This window comes from Mustela erminea, chromosome 8 (assembly GCF_009829155.1).
Source record: "Mustela erminea isolate mMusErm1 chromosome 8, mMusErm1.Pri, whole genome shotgun sequence".
In the NCBI taxonomy this organism is placed as follows: Eukaryota; Metazoa; Chordata; class Mammalia; order Carnivora; family Mustelidae; genus Mustela; species Mustela erminea.
In genome coordinates, this window is record NC_045621.1 from 21,538,393 (window position 1) to 21,561,217 (window position 22,825).

General features: G+C 35.4%; 1 pseudogene; it reads right to left on the reverse strand.

Moving 5' to 3' along the window:
- Window positions 1-20,397: 20,397 nt before the first annotated feature.
- Window positions 20,398-21,662, reverse strand: LOC116597216 (annotated as a pseudogene).
- Window positions 21,663-22,825: the final 1,163 nt, after the last annotated feature.

Below are 22,825 nucleotides of genomic sequence, written 5' to 3' on the forward strand. Positions count from 1 at the left end.
ATTGTAGAGGATTCCCAAGTATGGATGTGAGGTAGTATGAACCTTCATTTTTTTTATTGTATCCCATTCTAAAGGTCATGAAGGTCTTGACATTTACAGCTTGGACGTATTTGGCCCAAAATGGAAAATTTTATTTAGAATAACCTTAAATATAATTCATAATTAAGTAAGCCAGTCAGTGGTAATACACAATAGCATCCTTCCATCCCCTTATTGTGAATATGTATATTAGACATTTGGTATAAAAAAGTTACTGTAAATGTAGTTGCAGATTTCCCACTGTGCTTCAACCTACAAATATCTTTTGCATGGTTCTCTTCCATCTGTTTCTTTACCAAAGCTAAGCTTCTTTTTGTTTCAGGGCCCAAATTGTCATGTTTTGCTCTTTCTTCTTGCATTTGTTTGTAATGCCTATCTCTTTAATACAAGCAAGCAGGGGGCCAAGGCAGAGCAAACATTTTTCAACCCAAAGTAGCTCATGCATAGACCAGCACACAAGGAATGTAAACATAATGTCACACAGACATCACAACTGGAAGTGCTTTAAGGTATCTCCAACCCCGCTCTCTTCCACGTTGTGGGAATCCTGACTTTTTGCCAGGATCTGAGCTCTTGGGCCTCTCTCCTACAGAAAAGTAGCTTCAATTAACCTTTTTCATTTAGGCTTTCCAGGTGAGAGTTGCTTGAAGTCCTCTTTTGGGGGATTCCCAAACTCCAGGGAAAATAGTTCAAATTTGACCAAGAACTCTGTAAACTTTTCCTGCTCTGGTCCCCTGGCCGGAAGCTTAGCAGGCATATAGCCAGGAGGCTCAGCAAGCATAAGTTTCCCCTCCAGTCTCTAGTCATGGTTTTTGTGAAGCTTCACTGGGCTGGAGCTGAAGTTGGGGTTTGAGGAGGTATAGAAGATGAGGTGATGAGTGGGGGCAAATAGCTCCCTCCTCTCAGTGAATGGGAGGGCAGTGGCACCGCCCTTCCTAGAAGAGGTGGAGGGTTCTTTTGCTCCTTTGTATCCCAGATCCTCAAGATAAAAGTTGTGGAGCATTCCTCTCTCTCATGTCCTGCAGGTCATTCAGAACCTCTTTCTTTAAGAATGTGAAATTAGGGGGGCACCTGGGTGGCTTAGTGGGTTAAAGCCTCTGCCTTCAGCTCAGGTCATGATCCCAGGGTCCTAGGATCGAGCCCTGCATCACATCGGGCTCTCTGCTCAGCGGGAAGCCTGCTTTCCTTCCTCTCTCTGCCTGCCTCTCTGCCTACTTGTGATCTGTCAAATAAATAAATAAAATCTTAAAAAAAAAAAAAAAAGAATGTAAAATTAGGGGCACCTGTTTGGCTCAGTGAGTTAAGCCTCTGCCTTTGGCTCAGGTCATGATTCCATGGTCCTGGGAGAGAGCCCCACATCAGGCTCCCTGCTTAGTCGGGAGCCTGGTTCCCCTTCTCCCACTTCCTGCCACTTCCCTTGTTTTTGCAAGCTCTTATTCCCTCTTACTTTCTGTCAAATAAATGAATAAAATATTTAAAAGAAAAAAAAGAATGTGAAATTGCTTCTCTTACAGGTTTATGGCTTCAGATAACATTCACATTCAAATAAAAACTCTCAAGTAAAATCCAGGGAATATATTTTGAACTCATTTGACAAATATTTGTTGAGTGCCTTCCATGTGCAATCCATGGTTCTTGGCAGAGAGTGTGTCCAAAAGGATACAGTCTTCACCTTCCACTGGTTGTCTTTGGGGAGTGGGTGTCTGGCTTTTTCTCCCGTATAATTTTATACTGTGGGATTTTTTTCTAACAAAAACCATAGATTTTATTTTTTTTTAAGTTTATGAGTTATTTTCAGAATGAAAGCAAAACATTCTCTATTTGTTGCCACAGACATGTTTTTAATTTCTTTACCTAATATAAAAATTCAGTTACTGTATTTAAAAAATGTAGGATGCTGGTCATAATTCCCCCTGGGTTTGTGATATTATAGGAACATTGCTTATAAGCTGTAAAGAGAAAAATCATTGCTGCCTCAGTGACTTATTTTATTTAGTAAGTGTAATTGCTCCTTTATAAAGCATTGATTAAACTTTAGAATGTAAAAGGTCAGATGGAGATTTATGCAAGATAAGACTACATCTTACTTGCCAACTCATCCAAAAATGACATTGCTACTTACCTTGTCCTTTTTTGTGTCCCTAAAAGATCTCTTTGGGCTTTGTAATAACCAATTAGAAATATATATTCTAGATGTAATTGGCTTCTCTTGAAAGTCTCCCTCACGTGGAGGAATTACTCCAGTTTTTCATTGTATACCCCAAAATCAATTAATGAGGGATGGGTCTTTTACTTAAAATTTGGGAGTTATGAGAAATGGAAAAGAGAATTCACATCAAATACTACATAGCGAAACTTAATCAAATACTTATGCATTAGTTACATACTGTAGTGTAACAATTTCTAATTAGCTTAAAAATTAACTTCTTTCCCCCTCATAGTTTTTGTCAGCCACGAATCTGGACGTGGCTTAGTTGGGTGCCTCTGTTTCAGGGTCTCTCACAAGGCTGCAGTTAAGACATTGGCTAGAGTTGTGGTCCACCTGGAGGCTGAACTGGGGAAGGATCTGCTCCAAAGCTCCCTCACATGGCGGTTGGCAGGTTCTCACTGACTACTGTCCAGAGGCATCAGTTTGCGCCATATTGGTCTCTCCTTAGGGCTCTTCGCCAGCATGGCAGCTGGCTTCTCTAAGACCGAAGGATTCAAGAGAAAGAGGGGACAGATCCCTCAAGATGGAAACCACCATCGTTCCATAATCTAATCCTGAAAGTAACGTCTCTTTGCTTTACTTTAGTCTGTCTGATAGAAGTAAGTTTCTAAAATGAGCCCACCACCAAGGGAGGTCGTTACACAGGTTGTGAATACTAGGAGGCTTAGATCTTTAGGGCTCATCTTACAGGCTGCCTATGACAACCTATTTGACAGTTCAGTTCTCTGTGCCTGACATCCCCACCCCCTGAAAGTTCCTGTTTTCAGGTTGTCAGAGAATCTAGTATCTCATTCTTTTCTTCTTCCTAGGCAGCCTGAAATTCTCTCTATATTTCATTGCAACATTTCTCCTTGGTTAAAACACCACATTTAACAAAAGAAAAACATTAGGTTAGCAGAATGTGGATACTGTTGTTTCTTAATACACCCCTAGAGGGGTCTCAGTGGTATAAATGAAATAATGTAAATGTACTATAATATTATACTTAGGATTAATTATTTCATCTGGCTATAATTAAGACTTTCCTGCTATAAAATACTTACAATAGTCCCAATAATTAAATCTTTTTTGGATAGAGAAGCTGTGTTCAAATGAATTCTATGTTATTGTTGGTCATATTTATAGTGAGGTTTCCTTGTAATGAGCTGTGATTTTCAAAAGAGTTTTCTTTTTTTTAAGTTAAATTTTATTCAAGCAAAAATCTGTATTTGTTTGTTTCCAAAGTCTTTTCTTACCCTCTTCATATGTGTCTCAGTACTAGTTCAATTACAGTGAAGAGGAACACAAAGCTTTTGACATTTGGGCCAAGAACAATGTTGGTTATTAAACTCAGTCTTACCCTGGAACAAGCTGCCTCCTCAGAAAACATTTTGTTATATTTTCCTTGTCTGCAGAGTCAGTAACAAATAATACTATATAGCCTTGAGTGCTCAGTGAACAAATGATACAGGCCTTTGAAGAGTTTTCACAGCATAGTGATTTCTTTCCCTTTGCTCTTGATATTGTGATTTTTTTTTTCTTTGTACTAGGTTAAATTTAAGTCTTTTCCTGGGCTTGTCCAAAAATTCCAGAGGGAATAAACTTTTATGTAATAACTTTCAGATAGGCTTGTACCTATTTTCAACTTTTCTCTCTAAAGTTGATAAAAAACTGATTTCTTCTGATCTCTGAAAGTGATAAGAGAAATCATCTGCTATCACTCAGTTATGTACAATAACATGACTTGACTATTCCCAAATTTCCTCCTCCCAAGAAGATGAAATTGAAAATAACTTTATTGGTTATTTCAAGAGCTTTTTGAAAATCTATTTATCTGAGCATTAGAAGACTCAGTCAACCCTCATAAGAGAACTCAGAACAATAGCTCACTCAACGAGGCTCATCAAATGACTGTTTTCTTCTCAAGACTTGATTTAGAACCCTGGGTTCACTGTGTCCACAATTTTATATTATCAAATTTTACCCAATCCCAAGCAGACTTTCACTGTCTGCTTTAAATGAACCCCCAAAACCTCATAAATATTTTATTTTTGTTCCCTTCCACCTCCAGACCCTATTAAGATGCTACCAAAGAAATTATCTTTCTTCATTTCTTCACTTGTAATCTTATTTAAAAGTTAGTAACTTGACCTTGTTTTATCAAGAAGCTGTTCTGGTGGTCTTTTCAGGGAATGGATAATTGACAGGAGCAACCAAGAAATGTCTATAAAGGGGAAGAATTTCTGGGTTTAACCACTGCTTATTTATTACATGTGAATCCTACTTTCCCCAGGGAGGGATATAACAATATGCTCAAGTTGTATCATCTAAAACTGATACAGGATATGTGTCTACAAAAAGGAACACAAATATTTTAAGTAAAAATTATACAAAGTTGCAGTGATAGTTCATATCACTGAGATGAAATATAAAGCATCTTGGAAGTCAGGCAAGCAGAGCTGAGGAATAAGTGGTAAAGTTATGTTGTGTACATGGTTTGCTTTCACCAGTTATATGAGAAAGAATAACAGAACGAGCAGATCCAAGAGAGAACTTCCGTACATATGCAAATTGCATGGTCTGCAACAAAGATATTTGTTTGCAGATAGTATCATTGACTAAAATGATCTGATCATGACTTCAAGGAGGCTCACCAGAATGTTTGCTGTCATGATGCTGAAACTCTAAAAATATCAGTTTAGTTAATAGTGATGTATATAAAAATCAGTGTGGATGTAGTATACTATCCCCACAAGTGCTGCAATTGATCATAAACTTTTCTCCCAGATATAGATATGAATTTTGATTGTCACAGCATCTCTAACAAGTCTGATCAATTATCTGTCTTGTTCAATTAGAAAAGAAAGACATCACCCTTGTCTCTGCTGAAGGTGTCCTTGAACACCAAGTTATAGCTCTTCAGAGGTGGGCTTCCTGTCCTTGGATCCCTGCCACTTCAGTAACCCACATCCCATGCAGCACAGCAGCATGTTTTCAATGAACTTCAGTGAACATCATTGTCCCCACAATAGAAGAACACTTGAAGTTGTTTTTATCAAACAGAAGTTCTTGGTCTTCTTCAGTAAGAAAACAGAGTTGTGGCAGACTAAACCTCAGGAACATGAAAGGTGGCTTCAGGGAGGGAGATGAGCACATTGAATGGTCTCCCTCTTAACATTACATTAAGATATAAAATGAATACAGAAATAAGATGAATATATCTTTTCCCTTGTTCCCTTTCTTTTCTTTTCTTTTCTTTTTTTTTTTTTAAGATTTTATTTATTTATTTGACAGACGGAGATCACAAGTAGGCAGAGAGGCAGGCAGAGAGAGAGAAAGGGAAGCAGGCTCCCTGACGAGCAGAGAACCTGATGCGGGATTTGATCCCAGGACCCTGAGATCATGACCTGAGTCAAAGGCAGAGGCTTAACCCACGGAGCCACCCAGGTGCCCCAATAAATAAATTATTTAAAAATAAAAAATAAAATAAAGAAAAGAAAGGGAGGGGTGCCTGTGTGGCTCTGTGGGTTAAGCCTCTGCCTTTGGCTCAGGTCATGATCTCAGGGTCCTGGGATGGAGCCCCGCATCAGGCTCTGTGCTCGGCAGGGAGCCTGCTTCTCTTCCTCTCTCTCTGCCTGCCTCTCTGCCTACTTGTGATCTCTGTCTGTCAAATAAATAAATAAAATATATATATTTTTAAAAAGTATCTAAGTATAGTGATAAAGGACTGTTGACATGGGTAACTTATTTTAGAATTTACGAATGTGGTAGTCAAACTGAAATGTGAAAAATGTGACAATCAATACCTTCCTAAATAAAAAATGGAATATTGCTTGGGTGGCTCATTCAGTTGAACATCTGATCCTTGATTTCAGCTCAGGTCATGATCTCAGGGTTGTGAGATTGAGCCCTGGGTTGGGCTCTATACACGACGTGAAGCCTGCTTAAAATTCTCTCTCTCTCTCTCTCTCTTTCTCCCTGCCCCTCCCCCTAAAACAAAAACAAAATAGCAAAATAATACCATGATGTTTGTAAACTTGAAAGAGTCACCTCAGATTTTTCATTTTTTAAAATTCCATTTATCATAAGTAGGAAGATTTAACCAATGTATTAAACAGGTTTTAGTGAGTTAATAAATTCTAAGCAGATTCCTTTAAATGTCTGTATTGAGTTATTTTAAAGCTTTTTAAAATGTCTGGAGGATAATGGTGGTTAGCTGAATTTAAATCTCTCTCCATCTGACAAGATAAGGAATCTTGGACCAAAAAGGAATGCAAATAAAACATATTTGATCCTTCACCATTACTAGGAGCCAGAGAATATCAAGCCCTTCAAATTATTTATACGTAGAGAATAAACCCCAAATTCCAACAGAGCTATCACTGAAAGATGTGGCTGGAACTGCAAGACTTTGAGTTCAGAACAGAAGAGATAAGGCATAGATAACCCCCACAAAAGAGGGGAGGAGAGAAGAAAACTTAGAAAATACTGAGACAAAATCAGCCCCAGAAAAATGTCAGACTCTTAAGTGCTAAATGTTTGAACTCAGAACTAAGACTTGGTAGATAATCCCAGAACCATATAAACCATTTCAGGGTATTAAAAATGAAGGAAGGGACACCTGGGTGGCTCAGTTAGTTAAGTGTCTGCCTTTGGCTCAGGTCATGATCTCAGAGTCCTGGAATTGAGTCCCACATTGGAGTCCCTGCTCAGCAGTGAGTCTGCTTCTCCCTCTGCCCCTGTACTCTCTCATACTCTCTCTCTTGCTCTCTCTCTCAAGTAAATAAATAGTCTTTAAAAAGTCTTATAATAAGAAAATAAATTAAAAAGAAGGAAAACTTCAAAATATAATATATATATTATATTATATATTAATCTTGATTAAAAACAGAACAAAAGTTACAAATTAACATCACTTATGAATATTGGTACAAACATTAAAAATAAAATGTTAGCAAACACTATAAAATCATAGAAAAAAATAAGCCATGATGTAGTAATATTTGATATTGTTAATGGAAGAATGACTCAATATTAGAAAATCTATTAATGTAAATTTACCATATTAATAGGTCTAAAAAGAAAAATTATATGATTATCTTCTTAGATATAGAAAAAGCCTATAGCAAAATTCAGCACTCATTTTTATTAAACACTTTTGAGAAAAGAAGAATGGATAGCTTTTTCCTTAGCATGATAAAGTATATGGTCCATTCTATGTAATAAGAAACACTAAAAATATTTCCACACTGGTCAGGAAAAAGTCAAGGATGTTTACTATACCCACTAATAATAACTTTTTAAAAATATTTGTTTGTAGGAAAAAAAGAGGAGAGAATGGGGGGAAGGGGCAGAGGGAGAGAAATTCAAGCAGATTCTGTGCTGAGTGTGGAACCTGACATAGGGCTCAATCCCAGGATTGAGATCCTGGGATCATGACCTGATCCAAAATCAAAAGTTGGATGCTTAACCAACTGAGCCACCCAGGTGCCTCTAGTAATAAATTTTTTATACAGGTAATAGCCAATGTGATTTAAAAGCAGGAAGAAACAAGAGACTTAAGAGTTGGAATTGAAGAAATGAAACTGTTTTCAGATGACATGATGGTATACCTAAAATGCTAGAGAACCAATGATAAAGCTAACTCAAACAGTAAGATATTCAGCAAAATAGCAGAATTTATATACAAAAAATTAACATATAAAAATCAATAGCATACAGATACTCAAATAATAACCATTTAAAAGACATAAAGATCACAAGCGCCATTCAAGATAACAAAAAATTAACAAAAAATAAACTTAACAAGAAATATTTTAAATTTACAAATAAAAATTTATAAAATACTCCTAAAAGGCACCAGAAGCTGACTTGAACAATGGAAAAACCTCCCTTGTTTCTTGATTAGAATATCCCAACATTCTAAAGATGTCTGTTCTCATTCTCAAAATCATTTTATAAATTTAATGTAATCTCAATAAAGATATCAATGAAACTGAACAAGTTTATATAAAATTCATATGGAAAAGAGATATTCAGAAATAGACAAGAAAATTACAAAAAAAAAAAAAAAATAGAATTATTCTAGAGGATGATTTCTACCAAGAGTTAAAACATACTCTAAAATCTCTACAACTAAAATCATGTGGCACTAATAAACAAAGGAATTTATTTGATATATTTCTAGGAAAATCATCTGTAAGAAAATATAGGAGAAAATATTTGTGACTTTGGGCAAAGATTTTTAATTAAGATACAAATAGAACCTAAAAAAGAAAAAGTGTAATAAATTCAACTTCTTGAAATTAAAAACTTCTGCTCTTCAAAATGACCTTCAAAGAAAATGAAACAGCAAAAAAAATTGGAGAGAATATATTTGCAAATTAAACACCTAGGCAAAGCACTTGTATCCAAATTATATCAAGTACTCCTACAACTCAGTAATAAGAAAACACACAGCCTAATTAAGAAATGAGAAATGTATTTGATCAAACACTTCACAGAATTAGATATATGAATGGCCAATAAGCACATAAAAAGATGTTCAACATCATTAGTCATCAAGGAAATGTAAATTAAAACCACAATAAAATATCAACACACATCAATTAAAATGACCAAAATTTTAAAAATCTGTATACTATTAATGCAAAATATTGACAAAGATAAGGAGCAAATTAAACTGTTATCCATTGATAAGAATATAAAATTTTATGGACACTTTGGAAAACAGTTTGGTATTTCCTTAAAAAGTTAAAATGCAACAACCATACAAACCAACCATGTCACTCCTAGGTATACATTCAAAATAAACATCCATACAAAGACTTAAACAAGCTGATTATAGAAGCCACAAGCTTTATTTAAAAATCCTGAAATAGAAAAAAACCAAATATCCCTCAATAGGTGAAAAGATATACAAATTATTTCTTATAGTACAATACTACTCAGCATTAAAAACCAATGGATTAATGATGATAAAACATATGGATGAATCTCAAAATCTCAAACCATCAGGTTATATGAAGGCAGCCAGACCCAAAACATGACATACTGCATGATTCTATTTTTAAAAAATCCTCAAATAGCCAATACTAATTTATAGAGACAAAAAGCCAATCAGTAGTTTCCAGTAGAACCACTAGAGTGGGGAGAAATTGACAAGGAAAAACACAAGGAAACTTTGTGAGGTGATGGAGGGGCACCTGGGTGGCTCAGCCAGTTAAGCATCCCCTTCAGCTCAGGTCAGGATCCCAGGGTCCTGGAATTGAGTTCCCCATTGGCTACCTGCTCAGTGGGGAACCCGCTTGTCCTCTCTGTCATTCCCCGCCTCATACTCTCTCTCTCAAATAAATTAATAAAATCTTTAAAAAAAATAAAAAGAAACTTTTTGAGGTGATAGAAATGTCCTATACTTTAATTCTGACGTAATTACACATTATATATGCGTGTGTGTGTGTATAGGTATACACACACACACGCATATATAAATGTCATAACTAATCAAACAATACTCTAACCCAGGCGTTCATGTTATTATATGCAAACCCTACTTTAATTAAAAAAAAAAGACAAAACAATAACATCACCAGTGAAGCACATATACTGATTGCTTCTCAGAAATGATGTCCTGGAAAGAACACACTATCATTTACATAGTACTACAGTTCAGGATGCATAATCTGGATCTAAACATGAGGAAATATCCCACAGTCCTGAACTGAGAGAGAGTCTACAAAATAACATGTGTTGCTCAAAAATGCAACAGTGAAAAGACAAAGAAAGACCAAGAATCTGTTCCATACTAAAGGAGACTAAGGAGAAATGCAACAGAGATCTGGACTCTTGTGCACTATAGTTGTGTGTGAGGCAGCAGACAATGTAATATGATGGTAGTTTAAGGTGTTATACCACTGTAAAAGTTTTCCAAATTTGGTAACTGTACTGTGCTTATGTAAGAGAATACCCTTTTCTTAGGAAATATACACTGAAGTGTTAAGGGTTCTGATGTATAGAAAAACTGTCCAATCGTTAGAAGTGGTTAGAAAAAAAATACACGTACATAGATTTACATATGTATATACACACATAGAAAAGATGAAAAGCATGTAACAAATGTTTAAAACTTGGGACTCTACATAAAGAATACATGGTCTTTCTCAGTAACACTCTTATAAACTTTCTATAAATTAGAAATTATTCCAAAATAAAAAGTTAACATTTTTAAAATGGAAGTTTGAATAAGATTTAATTCAAACACATTCTTTTCCTAGAGTGACTCTGGTATGCAGTCAAGGTCTCCAAGTCAACATATTGATTTTCTCTCAGTTTTAGAGGGAAACGGTTTCTGCAATTTTCAGCTAGGATATATTCTTAAAAATAAATGGAACTTTGCTTTTTACATTAAATTGTCTTTTTGGGTATTAATATAGAAATGGAAATATAGGGCAATTCAACATTAGTCATACTGTAAATACCAAATACGCCTTAAAAAAAAGAGAGAGAGCCTACCGTAATAACAGTAGCCATAACTTCTGACATTTACCTTAGTGTTAAGCCTCTCCCTGAAATGAGAGAGTATTTTTTGCAACATACTTAACCACTTCCAGTTATTACATAACTACTTAGCAAACTGTTGCTTCATTTTTTTGAATAACAATAATTTGATTTTAATCATTGAAATCCTGTAATGTTATATACTTCATCCTCTATGTAAGTTAACACCATTTCTGAATCTAAATTGTACTTGAAAAACACTGATCCCCATATGAGCAAACTATGTGAAAGGCCATGTACCATAGATAAGAAACTATGTTTCTTAAAGATTCTTTTTTGTGACTTTCTGAAAAAAGTCATGCACATAGACAAGATAACTACATAATTAAAAAAAATATATCCAGTGAAAAGAGTTTTGATAAGCCCATTTGTCTCCATTCACTCATATCTACTGGGTATGAATGTTCTTATTTGATCAATTTCATTATTATGAAGATGTAATCTTTTTCTTTTAGTACAAGTTTTGACCTCTGTCTTCAAGCTATTCCTTCAAGGTGAAGCTAGTAGAACAAATACATCCATTTTGTTTTAGATATATACTTTTGCATTCCTTGGAAACTACGTTTAGTCAAATGGAAATACTGTCAGCTACCCAAGCTTGATTTCAACCACAAGGTTCTAGGTTTATGAGATAAAATGAGCACCACCCAGAATTTGCAAGATACTAACAGGGAGTCCTAAATTTCACATTCACATGGAATGACATATATTCCAAGGGAGCTCCTGCTACAAATTAACCTAATTTAAAATAAGATAAATTAGACCCTTTAAAGCACTGCTAGATGCAAAGAAAGTAAAGAAAGGGAGATTTTTGGAAACTTTTACTCTGCCAGCAACAACAAAAAGTGAGCAGGCTGCAGAGAATTGGGAGCACACTTCAAGTGCATAGCTCATAGAGACACCTACAGTAACAGCAGCATGTTGTGGTATGGACCTTAGGACTCCTCAGTTGAGTGAAGAAAATCAGAGTGAGCTGATGTGGTCTTCAATAAGGAAGGCTTTTGGATGGTGAAAGCAAGCACAGATTTTCTCTAGAACTGAAAAAAAAAATAAAATTATAACAAGAATTCTCAATTGATCATTTAAAAAAACTATTAGAAATTATTGAAGAGAGAAAGGGAATTGAAAGAGAAATATCAGGATGATCCAAAGATATTTTTACAAAGGTTAAGAGGTCATACAGGAGGTAAAACTATTTGCAGCATTTACATATGGTAAAGTACTTATGCCATAATATATAAAAATTATTTAAAATCAATTAAAGTGTCAACAATCCAATTTTTAAATGTACAAAGATTGGACAGGCATTTCAAGAAGATAACCTAAAGGACAATAAGTATATGGAAATAAAACTCAGAGAAAGAGCAATTAAACCCACAATGAAATACCAGTGCTCATCCACTAGAAATGTTCAAATAAATAAGGTTGAATATATAAAGTTTTGGTGAGACTGTTATTGGAAATCTTAAACATTTCCTATGGAATTGTAGAAATTATTCATAGAAACAATTTAGAAAATGCTTTCAACCAAAATATGCCTTACATATTTTGTATTACATAATTGTAACACAACAATTGCACTCCTGCACATATATATATCCAAGATAAGTAAGTGTATTTGTTAACCAAGAAAAAATGAACATGAATGTTTATAGTAGATTTAGTTGTAATTACCCTAAATTGGAAACTACCTGAAATAGCACAATGACAGAAGGTAAAAATTGTGGTATATTTATGCAAAAAAATTAGCACATGGTAATGAATGGAGATAAGTTACTATTACACTGAAATGTAGAGATAATTGCAAGACATAATGTTTAGTGAAAGAAATCAGGGACAAAAGTATACCTACTATATATTCAAATTTCAAAAATAATCAAAATTACAGTGTTAGAAGACAGAATAGGATTCACCCTTGGAGGACTCAAAGAACACATGAGCAAGTTTTCTGGGATAGGAGAAAGTGTCTATGTTTTGATCTGGTTTGTAAAAAAAAAACCTTAAAAATTTATTAAGATATGCAACTGGGATTTCAAAAAAGAGCAAAAGTAAAATAAACACATTTCAGATAAACAAAGAGAACTTAAAGACACTAGACCTTCACTTAATGAATTCTAAAGAATATACTTCATGAAAAAGAAGAATAACTTCAAAGAAATATTTAATATTTAAGAAGAATATCGAGCAAATAAACTTGTAGACATGTATATAAATGCAAGGAAACCGTATGTGTATAACTCTTATTTATTATAATAAAGTTTAAATCAAAGGGTTAGAAAGTCAAAGAAGAGTCAGAAGGATGTAAAGGTATGGCTCCTCGAGCAAGAAAGGTCAAGCCTCAGGTTTTAGTTCAGCTTTTCACGCCTTGATCTTGTGCTCATGGTAAAATCCCTTTAAACATCACACTTACACCTTTAAAATAAAAGGATTTATAACTCTCTTGCCCACTTTACAAAAGTGGTTATAAGAATCAAATGCACTAATGAATATAGGGGTTTTAAAAAATTATAAAATATAATGATTAAGATATCATGACATCATGATATCTTAATCATAAAATGAGATAACTAGAAAAACTTTTAAAAAATTGCTCACCTTTTTCCAAGTGATAATGTTCTATAGTATACGTCCAATTAGTGACAGTGCTTGTACCAAAATAAAACTGATGCCCTGACTCCTTGTGAGTGTATTATTTTCTTAATTTGTTGACACTGAGAGATTTCAAGCACTAATCAGAATGGCTCCTGGAAATGAAGCAGGAAAATAGCTAGCTCCCTCTTTCTATTTTTCCAATGCTGCTTCCCTGCTTTTCTGAAAATAATATTATTGACATGTTGAGAATACGATACAGAGGTCTTACTAGGGAGTCTAAGGTTATTTCCCCTTAGGTTTATTACCTGTATAAAATTGAACTGATTATCATAAGAGTTCAGCTGAAATCTAGTACCTTATACACACACACACACACACACACACACACACACACACACAGTGTGCACACTCGCTCATGCAAATTTTGCATAGAATTGCAGGAAGCCCAAAGGCCAAAAGTTAAGAATGCTTGGTGTAAAGGAAGTGGATAGAATTGGAAGAGGAAAAAGCAGCCCCTAACATATGGCTATTACTCTAGGAAACATGGTTAGGTTTTTGTGTCAGCAAACACTTAACTCCAGATGCGAGTTATATTCCCTCAGATGAAGTAAATGCTTTCAATAGGCCATTCCCAGAAATGACAACTAGTGATCTCAAAACTTAAATATCCCTCTTAAACATCACTTCTACCGCCCAAGTGGAGTTCAATATTAAGGTTAAAATTACATTATTCTCTACCAACCTCCCTTTTCCTTCTTCTCTATTTTATCTAAATGTCTCTCTATGCATCTATCTTCTATGTATCTATTATTTATTTATTTATTTATAACTTATTTTAAGTGTATTTTTTTAAAAAAAATGCTAAAGCTTCAGTGGCCCAAATAAAGCCAGTAAAACTGTTTACCTAGCAGTCCTCAGAATATTTCAAAAGTCTATGTTACTACTAAGAAGAAAATCACAGATGGCTGAAAGTTTGTGAATTTGTATAATCTGAAGCTTTATAAAAGTGAGAAAATTGTTAGTAACGCTCTGCAAACACGCCAGCACTCCATGTCTAGGGGTTAGACTGGGACTATTTGTTATGAGAAGAAGCCAATGTTCTCTCTTCCCCCCTCGGATTACAAAGTCTTGCAGGATTTAGTCTCAGATTCGCAGTGGAAGCACTTCAGTGTTTTTTGCTTCCTTTGCTGCTGTGACCAGATGGAAGCATCACCTTCTTTTCCAGAAACTCTATGAACAGGCAGAGTAAAGGTGACAGCTCTCACGGAGTAGTGCCAGATGCTCTTGTTTATTCCAGAGTGTTAAGGGATATTCATTGGCAGAAGTTCAATGGCTTTTTGGAGAGTTTTCCGAAGAGTCACATTTTGGGGGTGAAAATTTGCGTCTGTTGTGCAGACTGCATAAGGAAAACATCCTTTGCCCACCAGTCTTGGCTTTGTTTTTCTTGGTTTACATTGTTTCCCCCAAATACAGAAAGGTTTAAAAAAACAAACAAACAAACAAACCCAAGCCTGTGTATTTCGTGGGAATGCAACATTCTTGTCCATTTGCTCTCTCTCTCTTGCTCTTTTTAAGGAAATTAGAAATTGGTACTCAGAGCTACAAATGTTCCCCTTTTGTCTTTTTTATTTTCTAAAGCTGAGTTATAATTTTATTGAATTGAACTGAAAGTTATTTTAAAACTGAATGAATGATAATTGCTAAACATGTTTATTTTACTATAAAATCAAGCTATGTTAATACTGAGAAGAGTATCTATCTTAGTCTTATTTAATTAACAAACTTATTACAGTACGATGGAGAAGGCGTGTCATCAGTTGCTTAAGAGCATGGGCCTTCGATTTCAGATTTTGAAACTTACTAGTCATATCACCTGGGAAGAGTGACTTGATTTCTCTGTTTCAGTTTCCTCATATGTAAGATCATCACAATAATAATACCCATGTCTTAGCATCTGATTGAGGTCTAAATGAGGTTTTTTTTTTTTTTCCATGAAATACATTTAGAAAAGTAGCTGGCACATAATAAGTATTCAGTAAGCATTAGCCACTACTACAACCATTGTCATTATCATTATTATTATACAATCAATTAATTTTTGTTCGTTACATTACAAAATGTGTATTCTTCCTTCCTGGGCAGCATTTGTTTTAGGGAAAATGTGTCAAAGTATTCTTATTGATAGAGATGGCAGGAACCTCAAGAGATTGTCTATCCAACCTAACCCAGCCTTCACAAATAAACCATAAAAGAAAATGTTTATTTTGTTTGGGACTTTTCCCAGGAAACCAAAACTACCATTTCCTTCATGATTTTTTAAAAAATCTTAATCACCATTATAAGCAACAAAAATCATGTCTCACCATATATATGTGTGTGTATATATATATGTGTATATATAATGCATTATATATTACATATTATATAAGTACATATATCTTACAGCACCATTTACTAATAAATAAAAATAATATTATACAAAGAAAAGTTAACAATTATTTTTAAAAGAAGGATGCCTGGCTGACTCGGTCAGTAAGGCATGTGATTCTTGATCTCAAGTTTCTGAGTTCAAACCCCATATTAGGTATAGAGATTACTCTAAAAAAAGGATTTTAAAAAGTTGAAAAAGTACTTTAAAAAGAAAAACAATAAGCTTATGAATTTTATTGAATTAGAAGCTAATTTCCTTGTATGGATATTCTTTTCCTTTGGGGAAAAACAGCTTTAGATATATACATATACAGTTATACATAAAATCAGATACTTCATCAGATAAGCTATAATGAAAATATCTTTCTTTAAATGAATTCCCAAGGTTTGGATTTCAAATCCCAGGTGCCTGATTTAAAAAATACATATATATTTTCAGAGTTAAATTTCTTTTAAATGTTGACTTAATTTAATTAATTACAGAGTTATTGCTAATCTTTGAATTTGCTTCAGTTTGGGTACTTTGTCAAAGTGAATCAGTTTTTGTAGTTCTAGAATACTTTGCTATTTTAAGAGCACAGATTGATTAAAAATGGTAAAATACAGCTGTTAAAAATGTAGTACACTTGGCTGCAAATTACAATCTAGAAGTATGTGAAGCCAACTTTAATTGTTTATATATAAATAACTTCTTTTGATTCTCATTAACTCTGTTCCAAGAAAATAATAAATACTTCTTGAAAGGAGAAACTCAAAAGAGGAAGGATTTGGAATGAAATCTACAGACCTCAGTCCCGGTGACCACAATTATGGATGGCAGGGCTCCTGCCTAACTGCCTAATGTGTAAGTCACGCCCACATTTGTTTTCAGCTCTAGCCATATGGCAATTCTTCCTGAATGATTTGGCTTCTTTCTTTTCTTTCTCTATCATTAGAATATTATGGCTTCATTCCCTTCAATTCTTGCCAGCTGGAAAGCAGAAAGAGTATTATTTTGCCTCACTTATTCTTGATCCCGTTTTGAATATTCTCCGTTGCCATAAACACAAACTTCATCCAGCTTGTAGCTACATTGTAGCTACAATGTAAAGGATTCAGTTTGTGAAAACTGTTCTGTTAGATGAGTTTAAGGACCTACATTCCTCTAATACACTTTATTTTTAAATTACCTTTTAACATGGGGGCTGTGGAGTGGAAACTTGAATTCCTTGGGGTACAAATCCTTGTGAATAATGTGTTTATGTTGGGGAAAAGTCTTGAAAATTGTCAGTCTTTTTAAAGGGCAGCCTCCTGACTATAAATCACTTTGGGTTGGCTCTTCATGGTCAAAAGGATATTTCTACTATGGGTAACAAGTACGTGACTTGGTTTCTTTCAATAGCATGTGTAGCAATGCCAGTATATGGGACAAAGTGAAGATTACCTCTGAATTTGGAAATGTAATAGTTAACTCTGCATTTTGGAAATACAAAAGTTTATTTCCTGCAGGTTTTAACTTGAGCCTGGCAGCGGTAGGCTAAGGTCTTCTATTGCCAGGTTTGTCAGGCGTATAGGTCTCTGCTTGTTCATTGCTAGCAAATCAGCCTCACTAGAGCACATGCACCCAGAGAGAGCACCTGGTGAGTACTCTACTGGGATGACAGAATGCCCACTTTCAAGTCAAAAGTCTATGAAATATAGATCCCCAAGGGAAATTGTTTAATCAACAATTGTAGTCTTAAAACCAGAAGATGACCCATCATTACTAAAATACGGGTTACAAAAATAAAATAAAACAAAACATAATCTTGTACTCTTAGGAGGCTTAAGAAGCCTCTGGGGAGGAGGGCTTGGGTGGCTCAGTCAGTTAAGTATTCAGCTCCTGACTCCTGATTTTGGCTCAGGTCATTGATGTCAGCATCCCAGGATCCAGGCTCATGTTGGGCGCCATTTTCAGCACGGAGTCTGTTTGTGCCCTCCCCCGCTGCTCCTCCCCATATCCCCCTCCCCACTCCACCCAGCTCACACTCTCTCTCCTTCTCAAATAAATAATCTTTCTTTCTTTCTTTTTTTTTTTTTTAAAGAAGCATTTCCCAGATTTAGAGCGATTCATATTTACTGACTTTGGGTCACCTGGATGTTATTGATATATCAATACATTATACAGGGTTGTACTTTTTTTGGTGCACACCCTCCCCCAGTTGCATGTGGTCTTTTTTCAAGTTTCCAAAAAGTACATTCTTCGAAAATAATAGTTACCTAAGATGATGACATAGGTTCAGGTTTTTAAATTCTTTTGTGTGAGATAATGAGAATATTGGTTTATAAAAAAGGAATTCATAAGAAATTTCCTTGACAAAGAAAAAATTCCTTTGCTGTCATAAAATGGCAGTAATATCATAAAATGGTAACTAACCAAGGGTTCAGAAAGTAATCCTTTTCCTGGTAATTGAGTCTGTTTGCCATCGATCTTTCTTTAGTCAGCCGGTGTCCAGGGGAATGTGATGGTCCTCAACTGACTAACCATGCTTGCCACCCTAGGAACCTGAGGCAAATGAAATTCTGGTAGGGAAATGGCAGTTCCTCAGAACTCAGAACTGTTGTGGTAGGGTTACCAGAAGTAGAAGAAATGTGTTTGCACCTTTGCAAAGAACATGCTAAATAAAATCAAACTGTGTTTGAAAGATGCCGCTGATGCCTTACCTTATTTGCCACCTTTCCTTCTTCTTTTTACTTTTTTAGATAGGGGTATATGTCAACATTTTGTTCTCATATCTTCATCTTCTTTTCTCTCTCTGATATCACAGTGGCATTCTTAATCATCTGACTATGGAAGACTACTTTGTGTGTCAGTTAGCTTTTATTGCACAACAAACTTCTCCGTACATTATGCTATGCAGGTCCTTTGGTCTCAGCTAAGGTCAAAGTCACACAGGCAACTCCATCAGCTGCCACACTCATTGAATAAACTATATTGCAGTACCTAACACATTTGGTAGGAACCAAAATTTATTGTGGTTCTCGCTAATTAGATATGTTTTCCAATTGAGGAATGCAAGTTCTTTTTCTTTGGCTGAGCCCAACTCTCTTTAGAGAAGAAAAAGCTTTATATATTTTTCTATAGCATCACTTAATCTATATATACTTACCACAACACTACAAATGATGGATCTCCATTGCTACAAGTATCCTAACAAACTGTGCAAACTATGGCTATATTGGGATATCATTGACCATATTTTATATTTATTTGTATCTCCTTGGAGCCTAACACAATATGTAATGCATAACAGCAGTCAATAAATACTTACTGTGGCTGCTGCCTCTGTTGCTGCTATTGGCCTTAAAGACCACATGTTAATCATATTAGTATTTCTTTAACTGTGTGTTGTATCCCCTGAGGAGTTCTGAGACTGTCTAAGTATGCACAGGAGACCAATGTTTTAGATACCTAAGTACCCATTTGCAAATAAGAAGTTTTCTCTTTTTTGCTCCTTATTTCCAACCATTCTTTATTATTATCTAGTCTCATATTTTACCCTGTCTCCTATGCTATTTCCATCACCCAACCTAATAGATATAGATGCACATATAGAAATATAGATACAGATATAGATGATATAGATATAGATAGGTATGAATGACTGACATGACAAAGGGGTGCTGAACTCAAGAGCTTTGGAAAAATTCCAGGGGATTCAAATCCTGGACTTATTTTCTACTCCTGCAAGAATGATCCTGCTTAATAAATGCATAGGCTAAATGTGGAAGACGATAATTTATCATATGAATTACCATAACACTTGTTATAATCAAAAGATTCTGTTAGGCAGTTATTCCTTATCTTCTTTCTCTACAAAAAAAAAAAAAAAAAAAAAAGTCCTAAGACATGAAAACTGCAGCCTCAAATGTTTATGTGTATATATTAAGGGATGGAATGAAGTCAATGAATTAAAAAAAAAAATACTAGAATACAGACATTACTACTCTTTGCTTACTGGTGCTTTGAGGATGTTTCTCCTGTCATATTCTTTTGTACCTGTACCTTTTCTTCCAGTAGTCTTGATTGTTAGCTGTAAGTAGAGTTTTAGTCCACAGGTGTGCACTGGCATTCTTTACATTTCCGTGGGTGCCACTTGAATTCCCTGGCATTTTATTGGATCCTGTTGTAACAATTTTCCTTAAGTTGACCAAGAATTACAAAATCAGTGTCTCTATTATTTATTCAAAAAAAAGTAATTGCTTGTGACTGAGGAACTGTGTTGCTCATAGAAGTTATAGTCTTGGGCACCTGGGTGGCTCAGTGGGTTAAAGACTCTGCCTTCGGCTCAGGTCATGATCCCAGGGTCCTGGGATAGAGCCCCACATAGGGCTCTCTGCTCAGCAGGGAGCTTGCTTCCCCTCCTCTCTCTCTGCCTGCCTTTCTGCCTACTTGTGATCTCTCTCTGTCTTTCAAATAAATAAATAAAATCTTAAAAAAACAAAACAAAACAAAACACTACTATAGTTGGAATATCAAAACAAAAACAATAGCAAGTAGTGAGCTATGATTATATTCCTTCACTCATTCACCACTGCACATAAAATGCCAGCAGTGTTATTCATTGGCCCCATTAAGAGGTCTGATACTGAACACCACCCTTGGGATGATGTTCATCATCCTTATATGCTTCCATTGTAATGGTGCCATCTTTCCCAATTTGGATCAAAGTCCACCAGTTCTACCTGGTCCATTTCATCAGTCTCTTCTACTTCCTTCCTCTCAGGTAGGAGTTTTTCCAGCAAAGAGAGTTTACCAGGAGAGAGAAAGCCATTCTCAAGAAAGTTTACCTTAAATTCAATGATGAGGTGACCCTTCTCGTATGGTCTACAATAAATTGGCATGCCTTCATTTAGCACATACTTGATATCTCCATGCTTGACAGTTTGACCTGGATGAGAGGTGATGACAATGGTTTGGTTGTCAAGAGTAGATATTGGCTTTTGAAAACTGCACAGTGCTTCAAGCAGCTGTATGCCCATACACATGGAAAGGTCGTCTCCTCGCCAAGTAAAAACAGCATGGTCCTTCTGATCTAAAACAATGATAATATCTCCTGGTTCCAGTCCTCCTTCTTGGTCTCCTTTACCATGGAATGTTATCTTTTGGCCATATTTCATGCCTTTGTTAATATGAACTTCTAGAATCTTCTTCTCTTGAGCTATCTTCCTTGCATTGCAGCTTTTACATCTATCTTTAGGACTGATCCATTCCTCATGGCCCTGGCAATCCATGCACACAGACTGAATTTGCTGAACCATTCCAGGTCCTATCTGATGAATTCTTATTTGCATTCCAGTACCTCGGCAATTGGGACAACACACTCAACTGCTCCTTTCTTACCACCTCGGCTTCACATTTACCACAAATCACATTCTTTTGCAGAGCTAATTTTCTTGTTGCACCATTATATAAATCTTCTAAGGTTACTGAGAGCTGATGCACAACATTTTTACCTCTCCTTTCTCTCTGCATTCTTTCCTCCTCCTCCAAAATTCATATCAAAGATGTCCATAGGGGAGCCAAAACCACCACCGGCTCCACCTTTTTTAATTGCCTGTTCACCTCCTTTGTCATATAATTCCCTTTCTTTGCATCAGAGAGTGCTTCGTAAGCTTGAGAAATCTGTTTAAACTTTTCTCCTTGGTTTGGATTCTTATCAGGGTGATACTTCAAGGCCAGTTTCCTATAGGCCTTTTTCAATTCTTCTTTGGTGGCACTGGGTTTGACCCCCAAAACATCAAAGTAAATGGTTTCATTCACCATTTTCTTCAGCCAGTGAGAGGGCCGAGGCCGATGTGGGGGAGCGGTAAGGAGCATGTTGCTGGGCGCAGCTCGGGTAGCGGCTGCTCCTCCGTGTCTCACCGAACATTCTGGAAAGTTCCCTCAAATTGGGGATTTTTAAAAGATGGAGAGGACTAGGCTTGATTGGGTTGAATGCTGGTTGTGAGAGAAAGAAGTGAGTCAAGGATGATCAGCCTAGAATTTTTTTAAAGAAATGGAGAAGACTGGAGAGGACCAGTCTTGAAGGAAAAAAAAAAAAGTTAAGCAGTTCAGTTTTGAACCTGTTAAACTTGAGACTTCTGTGAGTAATGTTTAAGATTGGAATTCTAGAGTTTAACTGCTCTACAACTTATCAGCTGGACAATTGACCCAACATTTTTTTGTCTTATTTAGATCTTCTACTAAATATAATTCTAATAATAGGTCTTGCCTTCTAAGGTTGTTGTAAGGATTAAATTAGTTAATTAATATAAAAACATCTAAAACTGATTTCCAATACATTTTAAGAATTTATTATTATTATAATCCAAGTAGAGGTGTAGGTAGTGGTTATGAGAATGGTATTCTGGAGGAAGTCAAAATAAGATTACATAGAATTTAAAGTCATAGGACCAGATAAGACCATATAAATTGTGAGTGCATGTAAGGAAAAGAAAAATGCTGATACATTATTCTGTATTCTGATACATTATTCCAAGAACTAAGATATTCCAAGATATTCCAAGATTTTGAGGTTGGGAAGGGGAAAAAGAATTAGCAAATGAGATTCAAAAATCCCTGCCAGTGCAGTTGGAGAAAAAACAGGAACATCTGATGTTCTAGAAGTGAAGGAAAGTATTGCTAAAAGGAAGGTGTGGTGATTTTTGTTGATGGAGATTAATAAGTGAATAGTGGCTTTAGCAAGATAGATGTGGTTGGCAGCTTTGTCATTCGATTTTCAGTGGAGTCACTGAAATTAAGTGGCTCAATAGAAGAATGAAAAAAGAAAATAGAATTAATTAGAATAAACTTTTTTTTTTTTTTTGAGAATGTTTGCCTTTTATAGAGCAGATACGCTTGGTGGGGAGCGTATGGTGAAAGTGGATGGTGACTGAGGGTGAGTTTTTATTCAGATGGGAGACAAATCACCATGTTGGCGGGTTGATAGGAATGATCCCAGTATAGACATTAAGGGAATTTTCTCAGTCTTTATTTTCCTACTACAACAAATTTGAAAT